This window comes from Lepidothrix coronata, unplaced genomic scaffold (assembly GCF_001604755.1).
Source record: "Lepidothrix coronata isolate B3197 unplaced genomic scaffold, Lepidothrix_coronata-1.0 Scaffold37, whole genome shotgun sequence".
In the NCBI taxonomy this organism is placed as follows: Eukaryota; Metazoa; Chordata; class Aves; order Passeriformes; family Pipridae; genus Lepidothrix; species Lepidothrix coronata.
Window position 1 is genome coordinate 7,693,462 of NW_016690217.1, and position 27,688 is coordinate 7,721,149.

Sequence of the window (27,688 nt, forward strand, 5' to 3'; positions counted from 1 at the left end):
TTCTTCTGATTTTGACATTGTTTTTAGAGTATATAACTTGACTCTGATCAAATAGTTTGGGCCTGGAGTACAGCATGTTGTTGTGTGACTACTAGGTAAGGTAACTACTTTTTCTTGTCCTGTTTTTCTGCTTGCACTTTTCCATTAATTGGAAGATGATTATTTTCTCGTTTCTACAGTAAAGTTTGGACTTTACCACTTATTCCTTTCCATAGTCCAGTCATTATCCATCTAGGTGCAGAAATAAGTGTAGCTGGAGCTGGGCTGCAATAGAGAATTATTACACTAGCCTTTCACCTCCAAGACCCAATTCCACATACAGGTGTCAATTAGAAATAATTTTGCTTTCCCTCTTGCCCCATTTGTCCACAAAATGAAAGCCACTGCACTGCCTGACACAGCTGTTCATCCTCAGGGGCACAGGGGTTGGATTAACAGAGGTGCTGCATTGGTCTGGAATTAAGTACTGCACCTGAGGTTTGTTGGGACACTTCATTACAAGTGTCCTGTGGTACACTATCCTTTTTCATGCTTATGAACTCAAAATTTACTCTCTAGCTGGAAAGCAATTCCACTGGAAGCAGAAGAGTTCAAGTCCCATAACAACTTATTGTGCATCTGAAATCTTTAAAGTGTTGAGTTCATTGAGTCTTTTTTTTTTTTTTTTTTTTTTGAATTTGTTTTTAAAGTCTCCATATTCTGTTGTGGTGTATCATTACTAATCAGGAAGGAGATAGTCCCCAGGTAACAGGAGCATGACACAAAACACCTATTGCACATCTGCTGCTTTCTAGCACCTGAGGGGTGATTACTGCTCCAGGGGGCATGCAGGTGCATAAGAAACAACTATTTACATTTTCATTGTGTTACTGCTTGTTCTTTCATTGTAGGAAGTAATCAGGTAGCAGGCTGAAAATTAGCAAGAAGGAAGTAATTTTTCATACATCTCCTAGCTATGTGGTGCAACTCATTGCCATAGGGTATCATGGAGGCAAAGGTTAGATATGTTTAAGTTCACGAATGGTAAAATCACTCATGGTTAATAAATATGATGGGAATGCAACTCATTGTTAGGAAGATGGAACTGCTGGAAGATGTAATGGTGTACCAGGATTTCTGCATGTATCTCCTGTTTTATATGCACTTTCTCCTCTAGCTGGTCCAGGGACAGGTCTCTGTTACATTGAGAACTTTCGTCTCACCTGTTATAGCAAATCTTTTGCTTTCATATCTTCTGAGATTTATTTTTTTCAATCCTAGCTGTTGTGAACAAGTGTATAAAACAAAGCTTCTGATAGTTCCTAGGAAATGGGGGATCTGTCTAAGGAATTTAGCGTGCAAAGAGTTCATTCAGAGATGTTAAAAGTTTATGGCAATAATAAACATAAACACAATGTTTATAGGATCATTTCTTTTTTTCTTCTAATTTTTGGTATCATAAGGCTCTAAGGTATTTTCATAATTTTTTGTTGACTTATCGGTTTACTGATTATGTCTCTTCTTCATGCTACAAGCTCTTTATCCCAAAACCTCCAATATGATGCTAGAGAAGGTTGTTCAACTGGTTCCGGTCTTAGTATGTTATGATATTGTTTAATATTTTTTCCAATTTAACACCCTAGTTTTTTCCTTTACATATTTCTGAACAGAAGTAGCCCCAGATGAATGATTTTAAAAACAGCTTTGTTAAAGGCATGTTTGATCTGTGTAAGGCAGTTTGCCTTTTTACAGGTTTACGTATGATAATTTTACATTTTCTGCTTTTTTCATAATTATCACTGTCTCATGCCAGTGCATTAAAGTTCTTCAAAAGTCTTATTGTCAGATAGTCTAAGAAGCTTTATTATTTCAATTTTTAAAATTATGCAAAATAAAGTGATATAATCTCAGAGTTGTTCAAGCAGCTACATGTTAAACCTCTTATTTTCAGTGACTTACAACGTACAATGCTATCAATTCATTACACATAATTTTATCCTCATTTAATTGTAAGCTTGGGGACATAGCTGTGTGTATTGGCTAGCTTAAGAAATCCAATTAACTAGTTAAAAAATTCTAAATTTTATTCAATACCAATTACGGTGTTCTTTTTCTTAGTGTATTTGATTTAAGGTATTTCCATCACGTGCTGATTTATGCAGTTTATATAAATGTATCTCACTGTTAAACAAGACAGAAGAACCATGGAGAAGGGCAAGGTACTCAATAATATTTTTCCTCACTGTTCCGTGGTAATTTCTTTACCCATACCTTTCAGATTCTTGAACATCAAGGTGGGGATCTGGGGGACTAAGTCCCTCCCATTGTAGGTAAGATGAGGTTCAAGACCACCTGAGAAATATAAACATACATAAGTTCATGGGACCCAATAAAAGGCTCCTGAGACTCCTGAGAGAACTAGCTGATGTAGTTGCCAAGCTCTTCATCGTATTTGAAAACTCATGGCTATCAGGTGAAGTCCCCAGTGACTGGAAAGAGGGAAAAATCATATTCATTTTTAAAAAGAACAAAAAAAGACAACCCTTACAACTACTGACCAGTTATCCTCACCTCTGCACCCAGTAGGATCATGGAACGCATCCCACTGGAAGACATGTCAAAAGACAAGAAGCTGATTAGGGACAGCCAGCATGGCTTCACTAAGGACAAGTTGAGCCTGATTAATCCCATGGCCTTCTACAATGAAGTGACTGCATCAGTGGACAAGGGGACAGCTGTGGATGCTGTCTACCTAAACTTCTGTAGGGCCTTTGATATGGTCCCATGGAGCATCCTGATTTATAGGTGTAATATGGATTTGATGGATGGACTACTAAAAGGATAAGACATTGTATGGACTGCCATAACCAATATGTTGCAGTCAATGGCTCAGTGTTCAAGTAAAAACCAGGAACAAGTAGTGTCCCTCAAGATGCCATACTGCGACCAATACTATTTAATATCTTCATCAATTACATAGACAATGGGATCAAGCACATCCTCCATATGTTTCAGCAGATGACACCAAGATGCTGAGATGGTGGAATAAGGATAAAGGTGAGTGTGACATTCAGACAGACCTTGACAGGCTGAAGAAGTGGGCCTGTGTGAACCTCATGAAGTTCAACAAGGCCAAATGCAAGGTACTGTACGTGTGTCAGGGCAATTTCCAGTATCCGTACAGGCTGGGGGATAAAGGAGTTCTGTTTGATGGAACAAGGAGGAATGGCTTTAAACTAAAAGATGTCAGGTTTAGATTAAATATTAGGATGAAATTCTTCTCTGTGTGAGTGGTGAGGCACTGAAAGTTGCTCAGAGAAACTGTGACTTCCCCATCCCTGGAAGTGTCCAAGGCCAGGTTGGATGGGGCTTTAAGCAACTTGGTCTAGCGGAAGGTATCCCTGCCCATGGCTGAAGGGTGGGATTAGATGACCTTTAAATATCCCTTACAACCCAATTGTTCTGTGATTCTGCTGCTCTAAAAGAGCTCTTTAAAAACAATAAGAAATATTAGAATACTGAAATAAGTAGTATTCCCTTTTCAATGAAAGACCTGTCTTTTATTAGTCTGGGAGTTTCAGGAAAATGTAAGAACAAGAACAGCATAAGGTAATCCTTACGAAAATCCCTAGGCATTTTTCAATTGCCTGGTTTAGGGTCTTCAGGCCAGTCAAGATTGAAAGATAGTGACTTTTCCTTTTGTGAGAACCACTGTAAACAGAGAAGTTAATCAAGTAATTTTTGGGGTCTATCTTAATAAAACTGAAAAAAAATAGATCTTTTTTTGAGATTTATCTGTATTTGTAGTGTGTACTATGTAATTACTTTTAAACATTATTCCTATATTTACCATAATATTACTATTACTTTTATTAGTAATAATATTGTGGGGTTTTTGTATTATAAATAGACAAAGATTAGACATAAAAGCAATACCTTGTATCTTTCCAGTAGCATTATGAAGGATATGAGGAGGGCAAGGTTTTATTTAACAGTGTGATGGAAGATGATATCTCAGTAATCAGGACATAAGGTGTTTTAGCTATGAGGATGAATAGATAAGGAGTATATTGGAGACTTTTCCTTAGGCAGGAAGAATCAGTGCACTTACCTAAAGCCTAGGATTAAAGCCTTAGGATGAGGACCTAATGAAAAATTATTTCAAAACTACCAATATGAGTAAGAGGACTGGGATGATTTCCACAGGCACTGAGAAGAGAATGATGAACCTGAGGTCTGAATTCAGGCACAAAAAATGTTTGTGGTTTGTTGTTTTGGTTTGGTTTAAATGAATAACCCAAGAACAAGGCCTGGATCAAGATTAAAAACTTCAAGTATTTGAGCAGAAAGATAATTCCTTTAGTTCAGATTTTGCAATAAGACATAAACAATAGTCATGAAAACCCGACAGTTCGATTTTTGAGAAAATTCCAATGATTTAGTGTTTGTGTTGGTCATGCATTGGTAAATAATGGGATACACAAGTAGGTAGAAATATTAGCAGTTTTCTTTGACCATGGTAATATTATACTGAGAACTGGACATCCAGAAAGATGAAGACCTAGACCTATACCTCTTGAATCTTTTCGGAATCTGTTTATACTTGACGGTATCCTCAGACACAGATTGAATTTTTTTATTTGCAGGATGCATTTGCTTCCTTTTGCTTGTACTACAATTGGTTCTCTAAATGCTAGTTCTCAGGATGAAATGGCTATTAATTATTCTATAAACATCCCATTGTAACCCTAATGACTGCAGAGATCTTTACATATCATCCCTCTCCTTGTTACTTTTAGATTCTTTTAGATTCTTTTTGCCCAATAGATTCCTCACCCACTATGCCTTGTAGAGAATTGGTCCCTGGATTGGATCATTTTTTTTGTCCCTTTATGTGTCATAACCCCTTATGACCTTATTCTGTCATACTTTTCTGAACCACAGTAACTATATTTGAAGTCGTATTTAAGGCTTGAATTTTTTCAGGACTTCATAAAATAGTTTTCTGATATGTGACACATTTTCTGCTTGATTCTCAAGTCCATTCTTAATAATTTGTAACATTATATTTGACATTTGTAATGCCTTCTAGCATTTTCAGAGAGCTCTTTCTTGGGAAGCATTAATGTAGAGCCAAGGAATAGGGATGTTTATGAGGATTAGCTCTTTCCTCATGTGGTGAGTCACAGAAATGATAGGGCAAAAGAGATTGTGTCACTGATGGCATTAAAGATATTTATTGTGTAAAAAGGAATACGTATGAACAGGAAAAGGTCATTAAAGACTAACAGAGCTCTTACCAAGGTGCAAGTATGATTGGGACTCTCAAGGCTGGATTTAGAGAAGATTAATTCCATCATACAATGAATGTAAAGACCTCATTAAATTTCCTTAGCACAGAAACAGCAGAGAGAGGGCGTTGACTATCAGAAAAAAAAGGAATAGGATTCTGTTATTTGTTTAAATGCAGAGACAAAAAGAATTAAATCGTACCATCCAAATAAAAATTCCATATTGTATATTGGCTATCCACTGAACACAGATCCATTCAAGCTTGTGATCTACAAGTCCTGGTGAGGTACTAGTCCTCACACCAACAGGAACGTTTCCCGAATACAGCCATCCATTGCAGTGCTCAACTGTAGCAATTCCCTTTCCTGACAGTAAGGGACTTTAATACTACCAGAGCCCAAACCTTCAAAACAGTCACATCCAAAATGTCTGGAACCCAATAAAGGAGGAGAGGAAAAGAACCTGCGATCCAAAAAATCCAGCCACCAAAATTGCTATTTCTGCTATTCAGAGCTGCATGCAAAGCTTGCTTGATGCTTAAACATTCTGAAACTGTACCTATTTCAATAATTTTTACCTTTACTAATAATCTAGTGCTTAAAAATAATTGTAAAAGCTAGTGGGGACGAAGATCTTGTTGTCATTGTTTCTTTTGTGAGAGTTTAAGTTTTAACAATGAAAAATAATATATTTATCTAGAAAGATGGTTTCATCATTATGCTTCTACTGTGTTATGTACTGAGATTTTATTTTTTTGCTTCCTTCTTTCCAGAACATAACTATGTCAGAAATGCCAGAATGCATTTAGTTAATTAACAAATTCGTAGACTACTTTTAACCCATTTCAGTAGTGAAAACATGAGTTGCCTAATTAAGTAGAGTTAAGACACTGAATTTTTTCTAATATGACATGGATGCCCTGAAGAAAATCAGTATTTATTGCAGTAATTATCATTTTCTACTTGACTGTTTTAAAACCAATCTCAAATACTTTAGTTCTAATGTTAACCAATTTGTGTTAAGCAATGTCATCTGTATATACAGCTACTGTGGATGCTAGATAAGCAGACTGGCAGGTAGGATATTACACAGTATCACATTTAAACTTGGTGGTTATATTATTAATATTAGTAGTTTCAGAAATTACACACCTTTTAAAAATAAAATGGATTATACTATTACTTGTCCTCTTTTAGCAGATGTATTTAACTTTTTATTTATGAAATATTTGATGGGAAAACTCACAGGGAAGATTCTTGGCACTTGAAATCAAGTTCACTTGTAAGGTGGAGAAGGAATTTTAATAATTGCAGCAAAGGTAATTTGATATATTCTTAGCAATTAAAGGCTCTATTCGTGAATGAATCATGTCTTGTGTACCCTCCATTTTCATGCAGTGTGTGTGTATGGCCAGTCTTCGCGAGCGAAGATTTGGGAAAGGTCATTAACCCTTCGAGCCTGCGCAGTGGATTTTTTAGGTGAGACACAGCGTGCGCTGAACTGAGCCCACCCTTTAATCCTGAGGTTCATCTGCCGGGGCCGAGCAAGCTTGGACAGTGGCAGTGAGGTCCCCAGGACGTAGGTTTGTTTAGAGTGACCTTCTCTTAGATGGATTGCCTTACAGGGCTGACGAGCTCCATCTGCCCGGGGGGCTGGGAATCGAACCCGGGTCGCAGCGGTGAAAGTGCTGCACCCTAATCACTAGACCACCAGGGACCCCCTGTTTCATGCAGTGTAAATATAATGGAAATATCTTACCACACATCTTTTGGGTAATGTTTCAACATTCTCCTCAGTCCTCTGTGACTTAAACATGTAAAAATACCTTTTTTAAAACTGTGAGAAAGAGAAAAAAAGAGAAAAAAAGAAAAGAAGTTTGAAGCACGCATACAATACAGAGAAAACTTAAATGAGTTTGTAAAAGTTTTTTTGCTGAAAATCACTGAATTACAAGTCTACTTTATGGTTTTCAATTCCAAGCATTAGTTTAGCCCAGGAAATTAGGAGAGAGCTTGTGTGCTGTTGGGCAACTGCAGGATCTGTACATGTTGAAATAAATGGAGGAGGAAAGGGATCCTCTTTCCTTAGATATCTCAATCTTCTTTTATATCTCATTTTTTGTTGTCTTTCTCCTTTAATTCTAATTTTTTCAATCTTTGTTTTCATGGACCTTTTCAGTAAGGATGGGTTGGACATAAATATATCCACAGCATTTAGCCCGTTACTAAGTAAAATCTTGAATTAAGCTAGAATTTGGGATGAATAAAGAAGCAATTAAACCTTGAGTTATGTGGTTCTGTTTGTCTGATTCCTGGTCACGATTCAGTTTTGGTTTTTCTTTCTTAATATTTTATTCTAGTTTTGAGCTTTTTTTTCGTCCCAGAGGGTTCACTTTCATACTTGTTAAACTTGTAATCTGGGACAATACCTTTGTTTTAATCTGGAATATGTACAGAATAACAACATTTTCATGGCATGAATGTTACAAGAACTTGTGAACCCACAACAGGGGATCACATTATTTTCTAGGCAGCAAGTCACCTCCATATGTGGCTTTATGCTCCCCATTTCCATATGAGCTCTTTTATCCTCCATGTTACTTTTCTTTTGTTTCTTTCCAGTTCCTGCCAGACTGGACTCCTTCTGCCCCAGAGGGGTCCTCTACCTGCCATTTGCATCTGGACCATAAATATTTTATATGGCCCACAATGCTTTATGCATATTTTAACTGAACAATACCATTTTGTAAATTGTCTGTCAATATGATGTATGCCTGGTTACTGCCATGAAAAGTGTGTTTGATATTGCAATAATATCAAAATATCAATTGTCCCTCCAAATTTGGTAAATTTTTCTGCCAGTGCTAAGAAAAGTAAAAATGGTTTGAAATTGTGAACCTGGCTTCTGAGGAGATGTGACAAACTGTGGCAGTTTCCAGGAGTCTGCATAAATATGCATAGCTGTTCTGCTGAGTCTTGCTGCCAACCATAACGGGTGGTTCTCATTAGCTCCAACTTGGGAGAATAAAAGATAAGTGTCCCAAATGAACTTATACCTATTTGCTGTGATGAGAGGTTTAAAAGCTCAGACTGTGTTAAATATTTGGAAACAGTACTCCAAAAACCACCATGCACTGTCAAACAAAAGAAATATCAGTTCTTTCATAGGTATTTAGCAATTCATATGTCCACAGAACTGTTGACTGTAAGCACCACAGTTTCTTGTGCAATTCTACCTTAAGATCTAGTAAAATCATGTTAAATGGGTTTATGTCATTGAAAATAAATGACCTGCCAGTTTGAGAGGCATCAAGTATTGCTAAACATTTCAGTCATGCATCGGTAAACAGTTTTTTGTGTGATCACTGGTACTGCATGAATGCATGCCCATTTCTGGCACAAGTGGTGGGTATGGAAGGACCTGAGGACCTGAACTGTATCTTTTGGGAAGGAAATAAAAGAGAAGGCACTCAATCACATTTTTACTATGCATCCCAGCTTTTCCACTGTCTCATTCTGAGAATTACTTAAAGGGACATCTTGATAAAGAGATGTCAGGACCATATGGCAAACTATGCTCCTATCTTAAAAGATCTGCTAGAAGACATCTATGAGGAAGGAATTCCTGAAAACTGGTATTATCTGCTCCTTAAAAACCTTCCCTTCACACAGTTAAAGAAAAAAACACCCAAATTCCCAAGAAAATGAAAAAAACCAGAAAATCACTGTTTTTGTTCTTTCTTGTAAATTTTTCTCCTCTCAGCCATGAGTATGATCATGATTTTTCTTTTGGTGATATCAGTGTGTGATTTTTAATATTTATAAGCAGACTCTTGCAAAAAACCTCCTCACTCCTTTCAAAGAGTTCACTGAATTTAGAGGAATTTCAGATAATGCTGTAACTACACTAGCAATCTGTTGATAGGGAATTTTTACTGTAGTTATAAACCTCGAAAAAACCCTTGCCAATTAGCTGAAAAGCATTCACTTTCTCCTGCCTGAATGCTATGTCCTTATATTGCTGTATTTAAAACAGATATGATAGCAAAATAATTTTATATTGTGTACTTTTACTACACAACACATACCTGTGTTCTTTCTGGTACTAAAAATGTGATGAAAAGTCATGGGTTGTTATGTGAGTGTTCACAGTGCATTTTTATGTGCATTGATTAATTTTACATTCTTTATACCATAAATCAAGGTAATAAAGAAAATTTTCAAATGTGCCACTGCAAATATATCTTTCACATTGCCTTTGTTCTATTTATAACCTTGTTTTTCTGTACATAAAGTGTTCTTATATACTATAGAGTAGCTGATATATTGTAATGGGTGCAGAGCTGTAAAAGTCTCTCTTGGCACTCTTAACATGGTCAGATTATTACTGTGTTCTCCAATTCAGCTAGATGTGTTCAAGGATCTTCTCTGGTCTGAAAGGTCAGCTGCTTTTAGTTGTGCACTAGTAGAATACTAATACTGTCCTTATTCAAATTACCTGCTACAGTACTTATTAAATTGATGGCCTTGTGCTCTAATTTAATACTGTCGTCGTTCGGAGGCAGGTCGCAGCTGCACTCTGAGCAGAATTAGGTGGTGCTGAGGCAAAGTTCAAGCAGAAACCATAGTTTTGGGCTGCATTTTCCCACTAAATTAGCAGTCAGATGTGGTGTATAATTAATTAGCACAAACCAGGGAAATCTTGTCATTTAATAAGCCTTTTTTATTTCCACATTACACAAACAGTGGGAATTGATCCATTAAGTGACTAGCTATTAATGTTGTTTAATGTATGTCTCCTTGTTAAATTGAGATGTCTAGTTACATACGTTCAGTATTTCAGAGCTTCTCACAGATTGTTCAGTGTTTGCTGAGATTTTAAGTCACGTTCTGCAAATCAATAATGGCTTCATTAATGAATTTGAACATCAGTGGTTCAGATAAACAGATCTGAGCTGCATAGGAAAGAAATTATGTCTGGCATTGTGATACTCAAGACAGCATGGTATTAATTTTGTTGTCCTAAATATTAAATATTCTGCTTATATCATGCTGCTTATACCCTACATTGCAGCCTTCTTTTTCCCTATAATCCTTGTTCATAATTGCCTAAGGCATTGTATAACTTCATCTCTTCAGAGTCCTACGTGGTATTAAATATGCAGAATAATACATTTCAACAACCACTTGAAGATGTCTGCGGGAGCACAGAGGATTCTTGTCCTTAAAAAAAAAAAGTAAAAGGGCAGTATTTGAATCACTCTTATTTCTTGACAACTGTATTTCTGTACTGGAAATAGCTATGCTCATCTTAGTCTTATAATATTCTAAAATCTAAAGGTTCTAACACTCTATATATACTATAAGCAATGTGTTTCCAGAAAAAATGTATATTGGCAGTGAATCATAAGACTAACTGCTAAATATAATAAGAAATCTTGTCTGTTTTGCTTCTGTATGTTTATTCCACTTGGGAAGTGGGGAAACATGATATTTTATACTGGGGTCCTGTAGGCAGAACACAGTGATCTCCCTTATTTGAAATAAATTACTCACAATGAACCTAAACTAAAGGCTCAAAACCAGGGAGTACTCTCCAAAATTCCTGTCTGATTAAGGGAACACACTTGCTACAGCAGAGATAAATACTGTACTCTCTTCACAGTCTCTCTCTGCATCTTGGTTGATTCTGCAGTTTCTCCAACAGATCCTTCAGTCTGTTTTGTCTGGGTCTTTCATTAGCATTTCAAATATTCTCTTGCTGTTGTAGCAGAGTTAACCCATTTATCATGAAACCTGCAATTGTAACCAAGAAGAAAACTCCTAAGCAGGTAAAACTCAAAGAGTGTTTTCTCACGAAAAGAGGAGAATTCTGTTGTGAGTGCAAGACCCAGTTTGCATGTGTTTTTAGGAACAACTGGAAGAATTCAGTATCAGACCCGAAGGTTGATGAATCATCACTGCTTCTGCTCCTGTGTATGTCAAGTTACTGAGGTCTGTGGAGAGAGTGGAGAGCAAAGCATAGGGCAAAAGAGCCAAAGGAGATGGCTGTGTGCCTAAAATAAATGAAATGGGTTTGAAGTTTGTACTTATTTACATATCTTTGTTTGCAAAAACACAAAACTGAAATTAATTGTGGGTACACACACGCATTTCCTAAAGAGGTATTTTATGTTAAGTTCGTTAATGTTAAATGTACTTGTTTGGGCAAATTAATTTACTTTAATCTATGGTGAGGGCTGCCGGAAAGAGTTTGCTATAATTACCTAGTTACTGTAAAGAGTTTTTCATGCATTAAGTGCTAGGTGTGACATCTTTCACTCACTTCTACTGTGTTGCAGATGCCATACTCAGATGTTTTCTGGATTGTGGGTTGATAGTGTGATCACAAGTGAGGAAGGACAGTTCATACTTGACAACTGATAAATGAACCCAGTACCCTGCAGGCTGCTCATCATCCCTCAGACCAAAAGGCAGGGAGCCACCCTGTGCACCAACCTTTCTTGAATACCTGCTTGATAGGGTAAATGAAGCCCAGTATGTGAGATTAGATCACATTCTCAGAAAATTTCAAGGCTTCCAAGCAGAAGTAAAACTGAATAAGAATAATGTTCTTCATGCCTGTGTATAATAAAAGGCTCAAATGAGATAAATTGAAGGAGATGACAATATAGTTATGTTCTATTGTTTCTATCTTGCTACAAAAAAAATGAGACAGCAGTACATTGATATACAGGGTGAAGGCCTATATGCTGAGACAGATACTTTTTTTTTTAAACAAAAAAAGTATACATATTTCATATGTCCCGGTTTTAAAGCTTTTTGCAATGTTTGCGATGTAATGTACTGCAGATTTGCATGTTCAAAAACATCCTTGACAGCTATGGAAATAGTGTAGTTTGACAACTCCTCATCTTAGCTAAGGCAAACAAACAAGGCCAAGTTGACTGAAATATAAAATCTTTCCTAATCCTGTGATGGCAGCTTGTTTGCTCTGGCATCCAAAAGCTACAGTATTGTCAAAAAATGTAGCAAGGCTGAGGTGGCTTTGACTGAACTGACCTCAAACATGATGTGAACAGTTGTGTGGGGAGAAGGATGGGAGGTTTTGGAGGAGGCAGTCTGCACACTCGTTTGATCTTCAGTCAGTATTATGTGTAAGCACAGTATTTAGATGCCTGAGATGATAAATCACCAGTTATGAAGGGAGGTAAGAGCATTCTGTATTTTATACTGTCTGTTTGCTCCAGCTCCAAATGAGGATCTCACCGTGGTGGGCACTGTGCAAAGGCAGAACAAATAATGTTCATGTAAAGATTAAAGACTACTTTATCCAAGCTAGGCAAACCATACTGTCTTTGATTGACTCACAGAAAGTTCTGATTCCTCTTGTCATCTGGTTTAAGTATGTGTTACTTGATAATCACAGTCAAGAAAGAAAGTTGTGAAGCCTCACTCATAGGACAGGTATGTATACTGCAGGGAAAAATGGTATTTATTGGAAAGCTAAGCATTTTTACCAAAGAGACCAAATGTTTGCACAACGTGTCTCATCTCTGAGGCGCAGTTGAAGGTTTCTTTGCAGAATGTGGTCAGTCGAGCCCAATCTCCAGTAGAAATCTAAGGTTTATCACAGCAGCTAAACAGTGGATTATTTCAGTCTGAGGATCAATCAGTGTTTCTGCTGAATGACAGTTGCTGGAGAAATGGTTTGGAGTATCTATGCTATGTAGCCCAGATCAATGTAATCCAATTGATGTGCTGCAGTGGCATCATTCAAGTTTAAGATGAAGGATGCTTACATTTGCTTTACTTGAGCAAAAGCTACTGCCTCTGTCACTTGATCTCCCCATTACACCCAGACACAAGTTTCTTTTTAATGATAGTATTTGCATTTATTTGGCTTTTGTCATAAAGAATGACATATTTATATAACATTTCAGTTCAACAACTGAAGCAGAGATTAAAACCAGACTAATGCTGCATGGTAAAACAGTTGTATGTGACATATTCTCCCTTGCCTGCCTCACAGGTGTGGAAAATTTGCAAAGCTGTTGAATATGCCTGGGATGAGGATTCAAGATAATGCACTCTTAGGTGGGGCACTGTATATCATGTGGTATAACAGAGAGAGGACAGCCACAGGAGCCATACCCTCAAGGGATGCTCTGCCAAGCCTAGCAGGATGCAAGGACAGGAAACAAAATTATAGGGAACTGAGCAAGAATTGTGCAGACTGGAGGTACATGGTGTAGCTACTCCTGGGTATTTTCTTGAGACATCATATTAAAACTATGAGTGAAGGAGGAGATTTGGCTTATGGGTCCATAAGGATGGATATAATTTCCTGTTTAAGAGACATTGTGGACAGTGAACACAGCACAGAAAGTAATGGCACCTTAAAAGTGGTATAAGTGTTTGGAGAAAAGATGGGATTTTTCATTAGAATTAAAAATAAAGGGAAATTTTTCTCTTCTAGAGTCTCCTTCATGGTGACATGCACTTCCTGCATAAATAAACGCTTGCAGAAACTCTTGAAAGAAAGAAAGCAAGAAGGTAAGCAATATACACTATTTATTATTCTGATTCTTTATTCGTTAGGCTCTGCGAACTGTTTTGGTTTCAGTTCTTCTGACTGAACTAGCTATAGAGTGATATCAACTGAGTAATTTCTGAGAGCTTGCTAATCCTTTCAGTTTGATGTTGTGTCCCTCTCAACTCATAGTGATACAAAAAACCACATTTACTCTACTCTTGAGCAGCTGGGAGCATAAAATGTCCTGTCTTTCCAAAATCACTCTGTGGGTTCAACTGAGATGCCAGCCTTGGTCAGCATGCTGGCAGTAGCTGTTTAATCTTCTAGGTCAGTGGAAGTCAACCTTTAGCAGTTGGAGACTTCAAATTGAAAATTTTAAGAGATTTGAGATGCACGTATGCATTCTCAACAGGTTGCACCTGAGTGCATGAAATCCATTGCACAACTCAGTGAAAGCAGAGCAACAATTCTAGAAGGGAAGATTGCATGTCAAGGTTTTATGATAGCCTTATTTAGAAAGGATATTTTCGTTTAAGTTTCCTACAAATCAGCATTTTAGTCCTGCAGGGAGTCCTGTCCCATAAGAGCTCTGAGCCTTGGCAGAGTTCAGTTCAGAGCCTTGGTAGAGTTCAGTTTACTGTCAGTGAGTTTCAGAGAAACACTAGCTGTGGAACAGAATTCAGATTACAATTTTGTTTTATTTATTTATGCATATATTTAGTACCATTGGGTAAACATAAATAACATCTCAAACTGAATTAGCTAAAATAATGTGTTATTTTTTCATAAATATAAGTAAGATTAAGTTTTCCATTATTTTGACTGTCTTTCTCAGGTGGCTTAGTAATATCAAATCAGTATTTGGGTTTTCTAATAATTAAAATTTGTGTTTTCTAATAATATGTTTCATTAATTTGTAATATTTGGAAAACAATTTGTTTGTAATATTTTATTTTCTCTTGTGCTCTAATAATGTTACATGATTCAACCTCAACTGAGTGCCAAACCTAAAGTCATACACAGCTGAAGATTAAAAAAAAAAAAAAAGTGATAGAAATGGAAGGAAATAGTAGAGAAGAGTATAAATCAGAACTAGAAACAGTTGTAAAAACACTTTATTCATGACTGATTCACGTGTTCATTCATATCGCATATAACCTGTAGATGAGTGGAGATCCAAATTCATTCTATACCACTCAGTATATATAAGGCATCTAAATATGCCTGTATAAATCTCACTGATGTTGCACTCCGTCACAAAGCAAGTATTTTGCATAATTAGCCTGGATACTCAGCCACATTTTTCAGGAGCCAGCTAGTTCACTGCCCTCACTGCAATAGGATGACACCAACTATAATAGGAGCTCCTGGCTGCTTTACAGTCTTCATAATTAGGCCTTTTATTTAATTGCCTAAGTATGGATTCAGAAGTCTAATTTTAGGCATGTCTTTTTCTTTTTTTTATTCTTTTTTCTTATTCTTGGTATCCTATTAGGTATTACAATGATGTTGATCTGAATAGTCATTCTCTTCTCTTTACAGCTTATTCTTCTTCAAAACTTAATTTCCAAAATACCTGCTGTACTAGAATTCCACTGCAGTGCCCAAAAGTGAAAGAATGTGCAGTCCAGTTGTTAGATTAAAGCTGAAATGTTTGAATCATTAGATCATACAGTTATGCTAAATTTTCTCAGAACAGCTTTTAGCCCAAGTTTGCAATCTTCATGTTTCCTGGCCTGTTTATTTCACTAAGGAGTGCAAAAAGTCCAGTTCTTTATTATGATTTTGGAATATTATGGTTCTATGCAGCTATTCTTGTTCAAAGCAAAACTCTGTTATATATGATTTGGGTGTGTATGTAGTCATGAGAAAATTATTTAGTGTTAAGACAGACTGTTTTCTACATTTCTGTATGTAAATTTGCTGAATGCTAACTTGTAAAAGTCTACCAGCAATAAATCTCTAATACTGATTTGTGCAGAAAAAAATAAGATTAACACAGTTCCTCCTTTAAGGTGGATACAAACACTCAACAGGGTCAGCCAGAATATGCCATTTTTCTTAGATGTTCCTGTTGTCTGATACACTGAGCGCTGACTGGGGCTGCAGGCAAGATTCTGAACTTAATGGTATGGTGGTCTGATTTAGTGTGACAAAGTTTTTGTTATTAAAAACTGAGATCATCCAAGACATTCTGGTTCTAAATAAATTAAAGAAAGCTTCTGAGTCAAGTAAAAAGTTAAAGTTTCTTTTCTAATACAAAAAATTTCACTTTTTTAACTCCTATTAAGTAGGCAAACTTTTTGTTTCCTGTTCCAGACATCTTTGGAGGCATTCTCAGATACCTCTGAAATATGTTAGCTACTGCCACCAAAATTTCTGTATGAAATTTTAACTAGGACAGTGGTGGGGGTTTATATTTCAGAATATGACTTTGAAAGCTGGTTGGGAGAGGAAGAAATCAACATCAGATGCTATAAATCTGTTGTCTGGACTGGCAAACTATTTAGAGCTTTTAAAATCTATAAAATTAAGCCGAGTCTTGACAGGGGGGTGTGTTGTTTTGGTTATTCATAACCTCTACGGATATTTTTGACATGTCCTGTTCAAAAAGTAGTCAAAGAGCGGAAAGAAATTCACTTACTAAACATTTAACTTTATTGGCAACAATTTACTCCATCAAAGACACTAAACTGGTGGCTGTGCAATGTATATTTTTCTGTAATGACTAACTCATGTCTCAATAAATACAATGATGAACATTTTGTCCTTTTTCTGCACTATTACTCTTTTTTGTAAGACAACACAGTATCCCACAAATGTAAGAATGTAGGATTTTTTCCTTTAATTCACATTCAAATGCCTTTCTTCTATATCTGCTGTAGTGTTATTGAAAATATGACATCATCATTTAAAACAAGTCAGAAGAAATTTTTAAATATCTGTAATTGGGGGGAAAGAAGAGTGTTGAAAATTCACATAAAGGATTTTTGCATACTTAGAACCTAAAATAAGGAGTAATTAACTGTTCCAAATATCTTCCCACTTATAATAATAGGATGTCTTCAGTTAAATTTGCAAAATTTATTTTATTTTGCTAATTGATTGGTATATTCATCATTCAATGATATATGAGGTAGAACTGGATTCTAAATTACTTTTGTCTGATAAGCCTTCCAATTAATTCTTCTCATACTATTTTCCTGGTGACATCTGAACTTCTTTCATTATATAAAACACATCTTGAATAAGACATTGCTGAATAATAAGCAGGGATTCTAACGTGTTCAAAATTAGAACCCCTGACAAAGTCAAATGCATTCTCATTTAGACAATGACCTCATCTAATGTCAGTTTCAGGGTATCATATTGAAGGGAAGTATATACCCTTCCCTTGTTTGCCTATCTACACTTAAGTTAGAAATTTTAAAGGCAAAAAAATAGAAGCAATTGTAAATACTCTTGGTTACGTGGTCTCACTTATTAAAGCCTCATTAGAACATAGAATGTCTGTGATTGTTATATTTTTATTCTGCATTGTCTGACAATTTCCCCTCTTTTTTGTCTTATTAATCTGTCTTCTCAGAAGAGTATTTTTTTATTTGGGCAAGGAGACTTTTAACATACATTAAAATGTATGTTAAATGATGTGCTGTATTACATTTGCTTGCAATTTGCATTTTTCTTAATACATCAGTCAGATTCTTTTTGCATAGATAGCATTTCATAAACCAGAGAACACTGATAATATCTGATGTAACTGACTTGCTAATACAAGGAGTGGATCATTTTAAATGGACCTTACATCTTTATAGGATGTTAGAAATGAAGACATTACTTCAAAATGTAGGTAATTATAGCCCCTTTTTTTATCAGTGCTATTTTCTGAGGTATTATCATAAGATAGCACTTCAGTATTAAGCAGGACCTTAGAGTGGCAATAAATCAGTCCAACTGAGTCATCATTGTCCAAGGCATCTGAACTACTGAAATGTTGTGGATCCTACAGAGAGTGTGAAATCACTTGACCCTTGGCATTAACCTTTACTGAATGAATAGACACTGCTTTCCACATCGAGGAACAAAAGCAGAATGGTATTGATTAAACACCACATTCACTTGATATTAAATACTGGCTGAACTCACTTCTTGGTTTCCAGCTCCAGTGGGAGAAACCCAGAGAGTTGCTGTGTCTCAGGAGAGTGCATGTTTGTAATTCAGAGCAATGTTTTTTCCTGCAAAGTTTTCTTTTTTTCCCCCTCCTTGGATCAATAACTGGCAGCCATGATCAGCCATGAGTATGTATTGTCAATTCTGACCTGTGTTCTTTATCACTTGGGGGGAGAGGTCACAGTGCTGTGACTAATAATGCAGTTGTCCCAGGCATGAATAGTTTCCTGCCTGCAATGAAAGTATTTATATATATATATGTGTGTGTGTATGTGTGTGTGTGTGTATGTATATATGTCTCTCTATATATGTATTTAAACAGTCTGCTTTTTTATAAATCTTGTTCACCAAACCTCTTGGCTATTTGCTTTGAATGTCTGATTAATCTGCTGTATGGCATCCTATTTACAAAAGCTCTTAGAGATTTACTAAATGGTTTTTGCTCTTGGCAGGAATATGAGTTCCCAGGAACTTGGAAGTATCAAAGTGGGAATCTTGGGAATTAAGTCTCTACCGATGTTGTGGAAGAAAGCTGTTGCTTCGTTTGATAAGTGAGGAAATGGAAGAAATGAAATCAAGAGAAGGAAAACCAGAAGAATTCTTTCAGCAAATTCTCCTGTGTTTTGTTAGGACAGATTCTGCTCTTGTGTGCATAGCTGGGAGCCCAGAGTAGCTCAGAAGCGTGCTTCTGTAGTGAGCAAGTCCTACCCTAGCACTGTTGAATCAATGCATAAAAGGTTGACAGTGAAGAAAATGTGAAATACAGCATAATGAATAGAAGCAGCTGCAGCAGCATCTCTATCTACAAGCAGATGACCACTCCTGCTTGAAACTGCATTCTAAAAACTTACCTGAATTTAATCAGTTTTTAAAACCAAAAAAGTTCTGACTTTAGCTACAAAAATAATTGCATATTTTAAAAGCAAGATTTATACAATTATTTTGGGAAGTTCACCACAAATAAGGATATACATGGCAAGCCTAGATTCTGTTTTCCTCCAGTTCAAAAGATTTTGTAATATTGAAAGCCAGTGGGCTTTCATCACTTTTCACAATTGTTTTCATCTTGATGAGTTTGTATTCTACCTTGCTCTGCTTGCATATTCCTAGCTGTGTAAGTTGCATCTGAACCCACGCAGCTTTTTGGCTGGATATCAGCATTCAGTCTGTGGAGTGTACATTAGGTACATAAGTCTTCATGCATAAGTATGATTTTTTTAAAAATAATATTGAAAGACTGAAGAGAATGGTCAGTGGGATCATGTAAATAACAAAATTTTCATCTACAAAACCCTCCAAAGATAAAAAAAGAGCAAAAAGGAAAGTCTATAATCTGTTTTAACCCATACAGAAATGCCTATTTCTTTATCAGAAAATAGAGACATTGAACTTTTGTAGTAATAGTAATGATAATAATAACAACAGCCATGAAATTTGTGTTATAATCTTATAAGAAAACTTAAGAGTAGAAAGGATAGGAAATTTCTGGAGCAGACTACCCATCACCACTCCAATCCAGCAGCCTTCTGCTTTAGGACTTTACAGAGAATTTGCATTATGTAGATTCATCGTGCAACTGGGCAACTGTTTTTTCACACCAGCGGGAAGGACTTCAACTGGTCTGTGGATATGCAGCACAACCTTTTCATTTTGTTTTGGGTCTCTACTATTCTTTGTCTTGCAGATTTTCTTTTCTTGTTGACCCAAATCACATCTGAACAAAAAAAGGCCTGAGTCTGACATTCCTTGCACTAAGATCATTTACCTTTACTCGAGTGCTGAAAAAAAATGTAATAAATACACCCAAAACTACTTAGTGGTCCTTAGCTATTAAAACCTAAATTCTCTACCTTGAAGTGGCTTCTCTCTACACCATATAATGCTCTTCTTTATGTACCCAAAGGGAGTTTCACAGAGTGGACATTGTTCTCATACCTTTCTTGACCTGTCTGTTTATTAAGCTTGTGTGTAAAGATTATTCCTTCTCAGAGGTGATCTTCAGCTATGCAGCAAATACTCTGCATGTAACTGTGTGGATGTACTGTCAGCTAAACTTTCTGGAATAGCTTTTTTTTTCCCCCAGTTACAGTATTAATCATACATAAAGAACTAATAAACAGAAGCACTATATTTAATATATCTCTAGGCACACATAAAGAAGAGTACACTACCATAATCTAAATGGGGATGAGGCAGAGGATGTTCTTTTTCATGTAATACAGGAGCTCATACCATGCTGGCTGATAATGATGGAAAAGATGAAAGGATAAAACCTCTTTAATCCTTGCTTCACTGTAAAGCTGCTAATGTTTGTACATCCATGCATATTTCTACAAAGTAACAAGTATTTAAGGAAGATAAAGCAATCTGGAAGTTTACTACAGTAAAGAGGAATACAGTTAATATTGTCTGCATACCAATCAGAGCTTTACATTTTATATCCAAATTAATATCAATTTCAGAAAATAGCAGTAAAAGAATTTATTAATTCACCAGACACAAAAATTCTGACTTGGACTTTTTTCCTGGAAAATAAAACCATCTTCGCTTTTCCAAATATTATTTTTGTCAGTTGGAGGGGTGATGATTGTGGTATTTCCTCAGATGCTAAACTGCTCATCAGGAATGTTGTCTAGTCACACAGAAACATTGTTAAATTTTGAGGCTATCAGCCAACCCCAATGAATGGATACAGAGGGAGTATCTCTCTTACTGAAAGTTCCACAAATGTATTTACCTTCTCAAATGCCAAGTGCTGCAAATTAATCTGTTAATTATTAGTAGTCAGACACTACTGTTTTGGTCCAGATGTCCTCAGACAACCTACATTTTTCACAGAAAGGAAACATGTCTACAAATGTCTACAAACACCTTATTTCAGGTGTGTTGCAAATATGATATATGCCACACAAATAAACAACTTCAGTAAGAGGCATTTGCATAAGCTTAATAATTCGATATAATGCTGTAATCTGTGCAAGATGGTTTACAATATGAAAGGACACCTATATCTAAAATCTTTAATTCAGCATTATTGTCCTCCTTTGATCTTCATCTTCAGTTAGTTTACCAGCTTAAACTTCAGTCTCATTATTGCCCATGCAATAGGAAAAACATGCATTTTATGACATTAATGAAATGTCATTAATTCATGCTCATGATATTACATCAAAATTATTTTGGCAAGTTGTCTCCTGACCAGGGAGATACAATGATCAGGGAGTGTGAAAGTCTTTTGTTTTCTCGTGTAAGAGTGTTTGTAGTGTAGGTAAATGTCTTCACATCCAGCCAAATATGATTACTGTGGATCCTTTCTGGGGGTAAATACCACTCCATTTCCTCCCAAAGCAGTTAGCTATAAGGGCAATTCTTTCTTGAACTGATAGCAAATAAGAAGCAGGGCAGATCCCCATAGAAAAATCCTGGTCCCCCAAAAGCCAAGCAGAACTTTTCGTCATGGCTGTCAATCAAGACAGATTTCATTTATTTTGTCAGGAAGAATATCTTTCTTTAAAATGGATTCATAGCATATTCATAGCCAGGTCTAAAGTAGGTTTGAAAAGCATTTAAGTAACTTTCCAGACTTCACCATCACACTCATCCTTTGTATTACTCTTCCCAGACCAAAAACTAGTAGAATTGGGTAAACGGTATCTTGATATTCTGTTTTATTTTTCATAGGGATTAGCCTTTGAAATCTCATTGATCTCAAACTTTGATATATCAACCATTTTGATTTATTTTTGAAAGGGAAGAGGATTGTGACAAAAGTTGAATAATTTTACATTTAAAAACACATTTTAGAAGAGCAGATTTCTAAAGGTAGTTAATAAAAAAGAAAACTATACTGCTCTAATACTGATATAAAATATTGCTCAGAAAAAGTGAGAGTGACAAAAGTAGACTCGAGCAATAGACAAAATACATCTTAAGATTTATTAGCAGCAGGATATAGTTCTGTAATCTTTTTGTGAACAAAATCTCTATTTTCTGAAAGTACGAAGAATCAAAAGAACAACAACAAAACCCCTCTCATGCACTCTTTCCCCTTTCAGTCTCTCTTTTCCTACTCAGAGTGAAGGAGTTGCCTTTAAAAGTATCTCCGCCTATGTGGGGGGAAAAAAAAAGAAAACTACACTGACTACTACTGCATTTTTACTGATGCAACATATTTTAATCAATTCTTTACATCAGGGCAGAAAAAAAATAAATCTGCATTGTATGATTGAGAATCTGAACCATGATTGAGGGCCACTGTAATACAAAAAATGTTGCTGAAGAAACATGAAGAGTGTAATGAATTTAGTTCTAGAAGGTTGTCTCACAAGTCCTTTTAGCATTTAATTCAATTAATAAAAATTTATAAAGACTTGGGGTCTCCAAGACAATTAGAATTGTTCATGGTAGTCATTTTACAACCAAGGAAAGCATCCAGAACTTACGAAAATGAGTTATGTGATGCAATACACTGCCTTTAAGAAAAATTGGTAGGGGAAACCTATTTGAAATAAAGAGAAATAATGTAACTTCTGTATTTATATTCATTTTTGTTGGCTCAGCTTTTCCGTTTTTCATCAATAGTTAGTCTGGCAGTCTTGTTAAGTTGGTTTTGGCCTATTTGCCTATTTTCTGTTTCTGGACATCAGCTCTGACAAAAAGATTTGTCCTGAATGGCCTCATGTCCATGACTGTAAATTAACTTGTGTTGTTTGATGCACACTTAGAATATATGGCATTGACTTTGGAATAAAAATCAATATTCTTTGATCTCTAATTCCTTTCTCTTGTTGCAAGTGGGAAGTTGCATAAGTAAAGCATGCAATGTGCAGCTTGGAAGACAAAGAGTTGGAAACAGTGGGAAATTGATCTATGCTAGGTCATCTTTATCAATGAAACAGAAATGAAGAAAAAGAAAGCAAGATGTATTATGTTTGGGAAACTGGTTCCAAAGTGCATTGTAAAAAGATTTTTATTATTTTGGTGGTTTTTTTTAATTAGACCTTCTCAATTGACTGAATTTCCTTATTAGAATCATTACATTATTTACACTTGGAATATTTAAATCCCCTGTAAAAAAAAAAAAAAAGGAAAAAAAGACACTATTCTTTTTTAATTTGCCCAAAGGATTGGGTAAACTGACAGGTTTTGTGTGGATGTGAAATACTACCTACAAGGTTTAAGAAATTGTAATTCCCATAATAGTGGTCTACAAAAGCACCTTACAAATAGGATGAAGCTGTCTTCTTAAAGTATGTTATAAAATTCATTTGAACTAGTTTGAGGGTTTGATAGTTTAGGAATTATCATCCTAATGCAAGTTCACAAACTAAACTGCTGAGGGTCATATTAGACTATTTGGAGTTGCACTTCACCTACATAGTCAAGACTGGCTTTACAGGCAATCTCACATAATTTTTCTGTAATGCTTCAGTGAAGTGAAGTATGTTTACCAAATCAAATAAGGTTATATGGGAAAAGAACATGATGAAGACATGCTTTCCAACAGAAATATGAGCCAAATTTCCAAACATTTAAGTTTGTGTTTAACATATAGTTTACTCAGAGGGTAAACCTATTAGTTTTCTTGGAATTATTCAAGGAATGGAGTAGTCAGGTAGAGCTGAATACCAAAAATGCTCATGTATGACTGAAACCCAAAACTGATGATTGATCCTATTTGGCCTGTTTATGATTTAGTTTAGTGTGTACCTGCTATCACATGGATAGTAAAGCTGGCTGACTTAACAGGAAAAAGAAGAGAAGCACTCTAAATGCAGGGCATTCATTAAGGTCAGGGGAAGGGCTATGACTCCCCATGTCTTTGGAAAAAATAATGATAAATGTTGTGTCTTCATCTTCATCTAAATGTAACATTTTTGTGTCTCTGTGTACAATGATAAGTTCAATACCATCCAAATAATCATAATTTTTTTGATGCTGACAAGAACAAATGCCAAGTGTTACTAATAGTGTGAGACTTAAACAGAAAACACTGTTTTTCGTAAGGGTTCTTTAGACAATGACTCACTTTCTTGTCTCTTAGCTCTGTTACTGGTAACTGAAGTAGACACATTTTTCTCGATAAAATTTAAGTGGCTGCTGACATTTTGATCGTGGCATTGCACAACTGAATTTTAGAACAAACAATGAATTCAAAAGCACTGGCCTTAATTGTGCAGGTAACAGATGGACAGTGAGACACGATTTTGTTTCAGGAGCTGGACTACCTAAAGAAAAAGACTGTAAAATTGTGCCTGTGAGACGAGGGTGGGTTAAGATTCCAGAACTCACTCTTTCTCTTTACGGTCTCCCTCTTTCCATGGTGTCCTGTGTAGTGATTTAAAACAGATATTGCTTCTTCACAATTTAAATCAATTCTGCAGTCTGAAAGCTCACATACCCTTAAAGTATTAAGGTGAAAGGCTCAAGTTTGGATTCTGCAGTGCGACCCTCTCCTCTACAAAACACAATTTTTTGTACCCTATTAGAGCTTTTCCCAGTTTCATAGCTGGTGTTTCCACAAGGATGTTGAGTTGTGTTATCTGTGTACGTGTTTACTTTGTCATTCTTTGTATATACCCTGTGGAGGGAAATAAATTGGGAAAGGGTTAGGTGTCATTCAGTGGATGTGAAAATATGAATGCCTCGGTATTTTGTAAATTATCTGGAAACCCTTGTACAGAGTCTCTGCCTAATTAACTGGAAAAACTGCCTTTAAATTCTGAACATGAAAATTTCTTGATATTGTGGGTATTGGTGGCTTTGTCCTAAGCCCCCTGACTGCAGCTAAGAAAGAGAGTTAGAACTGTGTGAGCTGCTAGGGACATGTAGGTAGGTATAGGTACATGGAGAAATGGTATCTATAGTTTTACTTGCAAATATACATACAAAAAAAATTTCCTAAAGATTTTAAATCATCATTTCTGGGAATTTCTTATACTGTAAGGTAAACTCCAAGTGTGTTTTTTTGTTTGTTTGTGGTGGGCTTTTTTTTTTGTCTTTTTTTTTTTTTTTGTCAATAAGACACCATCTTCCTGCAAAAATTTCTGAGGCTGTATTAGCCCATATTTGTTCACCTCTCTGTATTTATAAATGTAGTAATATCGTGGAAATACATACACTTGGATTGCAAGAATAGCAACTTTTGTTAAAATTCCTATTTGGCACAGTTTTCAGGAAAAGCCTGCATTTTGGTATATGCAGTACTAACATCGTTCCTCTACGTGTCCCTGGATGTTCTGAGCCACCTTTCTTAGTAGAAATGGTTGAGAAAAGGATGAACAGAGTTAAATCAGTAGGTGGTATCATTCATATATGACTAACATACATAGAGAAAATTGATATTTTGTATTCACACTAGCAGTTTTTCCACCAGAAAAAAAAGTCAGATAAAACACCATATCATTATGCTGCTATAACATTATAGCAGCAAAGATGGTAAAATACATTACAAAAAAGGGTGTTCGATCCTTCTGGCATTTTAGCCACTGTTCTCCAAAACAAAAACAAATATAAAGCAAATATGGTAAAGTGAAAGAGGATATTTTTAGTCCATTTATAAATAGTGGAAATAAAAATGTACAGCCTTTGAAAATTTAGGCTTGTAATGGACATGCTACTGACCTATTCTAGTGTGTTAGTTTTCCTATGATCACTTTATTAACATTGTAAAAATGGGAAAATAACTCACATGTTTTAATTCATGAAATATTGCCAATTTTGTTGCATCTTTTCTTCTTCTCCATTTTTCTCTCTCATTTCACTCTGATCTGAAGGGTCTGTAGATTTATCTTCTGCCTGTCATTTGTCTTCACATGACTTTAAAATAATTAATTGCACCATTCAGTGATGATTTATGATTTCTTCTGGCATAATTAATGATACACATCAATTTTTCTTGTTAATTGAAGGAGTCACAACAAACTTTTTATACTATATGTTAAAGGAGAACAAAATAGCTTTGGAAAATTACCTTTAGAATTTTTATTCTGTATTAGGAGGAACTGGGAAGAGAATTAGCAGTTTAGCACTGAAGAGAGATGAAGACAGTTTGAAGAATGGAAGTAAAGACATTTTACTAGCAATGTGCAAAAGAATTTAGATACAATAAACATCAAAATAATGCCATAAAAACTGTAATTAATATTCCTCTTATTTTAATAGCAAAAAGTTCATTAAACATATAAATCCTTCCATTTTGTTGATTTTATCCCTTTCAACTTCTGTTTCATGAATAATGAAAGAAAAACTTGTAAAATTATTCTAACCCAAACAAAAGAAAACATATTGAACCTTTTTTTCTATTCTCTTTTTCTTTAAAGAAAAAAGCTTACTTCTGACTATTCGATTTGCAAACCGAAAAGGTATGAATAGACTTTGAATCAGCTTTAACTATAGAATATTTATTAAAACATCAAAAAGTTTGAAGTCATCTAAACAAAAATTGCCTTTTTCACAACATATCTTTATTGTAGGGTGTGAGTCACTTCCACATTTGTTTTCTTGTCAGGTTTTAAAATTTGGAAATGATATAATGTACTAAATTCTGTGAAAAGAAGTACAAATGATTTCTTGGGTAACTGTTATACTACTTTGCATGTTTAATCAATTAGTGCTTAAAGGAAATTCATATCTAAGATATAAAAAAGAAGTTTCAAAATAACATTTCCTCTATTATAACAATTTATTCATTTAGAATAATACAATTAAGTTGAAAAGAGCAAAGTAATTGTCAGGCACTATTTCTATACAATCTCTTTTTTTTGACAAGAGTAGTATAATTGTCCTTAAGCAACATTTTATTATACTTTGTTGTTGTCGCCAGTAGTAGTAGTAGTAGTAGTAGTAGTAGTAGTAGTAGTAGTAGTAGTAGTAGTAGTAGTATTAAAAGCAACAGTAAATGCATCAAGTGTTGCGAACTTGATTTGAGCATTTTATGGTACTGGAGTCAGCTGCCTATTAAAAGTGTGATCAGGTAGTTTAGAGTGTGACTAGCTGTGTCAACAGAAGGAAAGTGGAGGATTAGTATCTATGGCAACAACAAAGCATCCCTGTTTGCAGACAGACAAATTCTGCTACATCTGAAAAAGATTGACAGGTCTATTCCTTTACAACTGACCCATAGAAATTAGCAAGTAAAAGTTATTATACTGGGTTGTATTGAAGGGTTCTCAATATCTTAAAGTGCTCTTGTAAGTTTTTCTGCATCATTTGCATGAGAAACCTGGCAGGGATTGTTCTGAGGTTTATATCTGTGGTTTGATAGATTCTTTGTGGGGGAGTATTGGTGGTGAGAATAACTTAATTTTCAGTTCTCTGTATGACAGAATTGTTGGAGCATGGATTGAGGGAAAAACACACATCAAAGGACTAGGGCTGAATAATATGCCACATTTCAAAACCAAGAGACATTGCAGGAATATTATAAAAACACCTTCTCAAAAATGGAGTTTTAAAAAATATTTTTTTCTCCCATTAGTTAGAAATAATTACCATCTGAAGTTCCTTAATAATTAAGATTTCCATTGGAATGATTTCATACCTTTCCAGAAATTCTGTAATTTAACAGAATAACCTTTCACTTAATTCACTGGAAGGTAGGAAGTACTGTAATTGAAATAGTCTATATCAGAATTAATAGTATTACATTTTTTTCTTTTAAAGGAAAAAAGAGTGAAAAACTTACTTACCTATTTAATTGTTCACAGGTTGT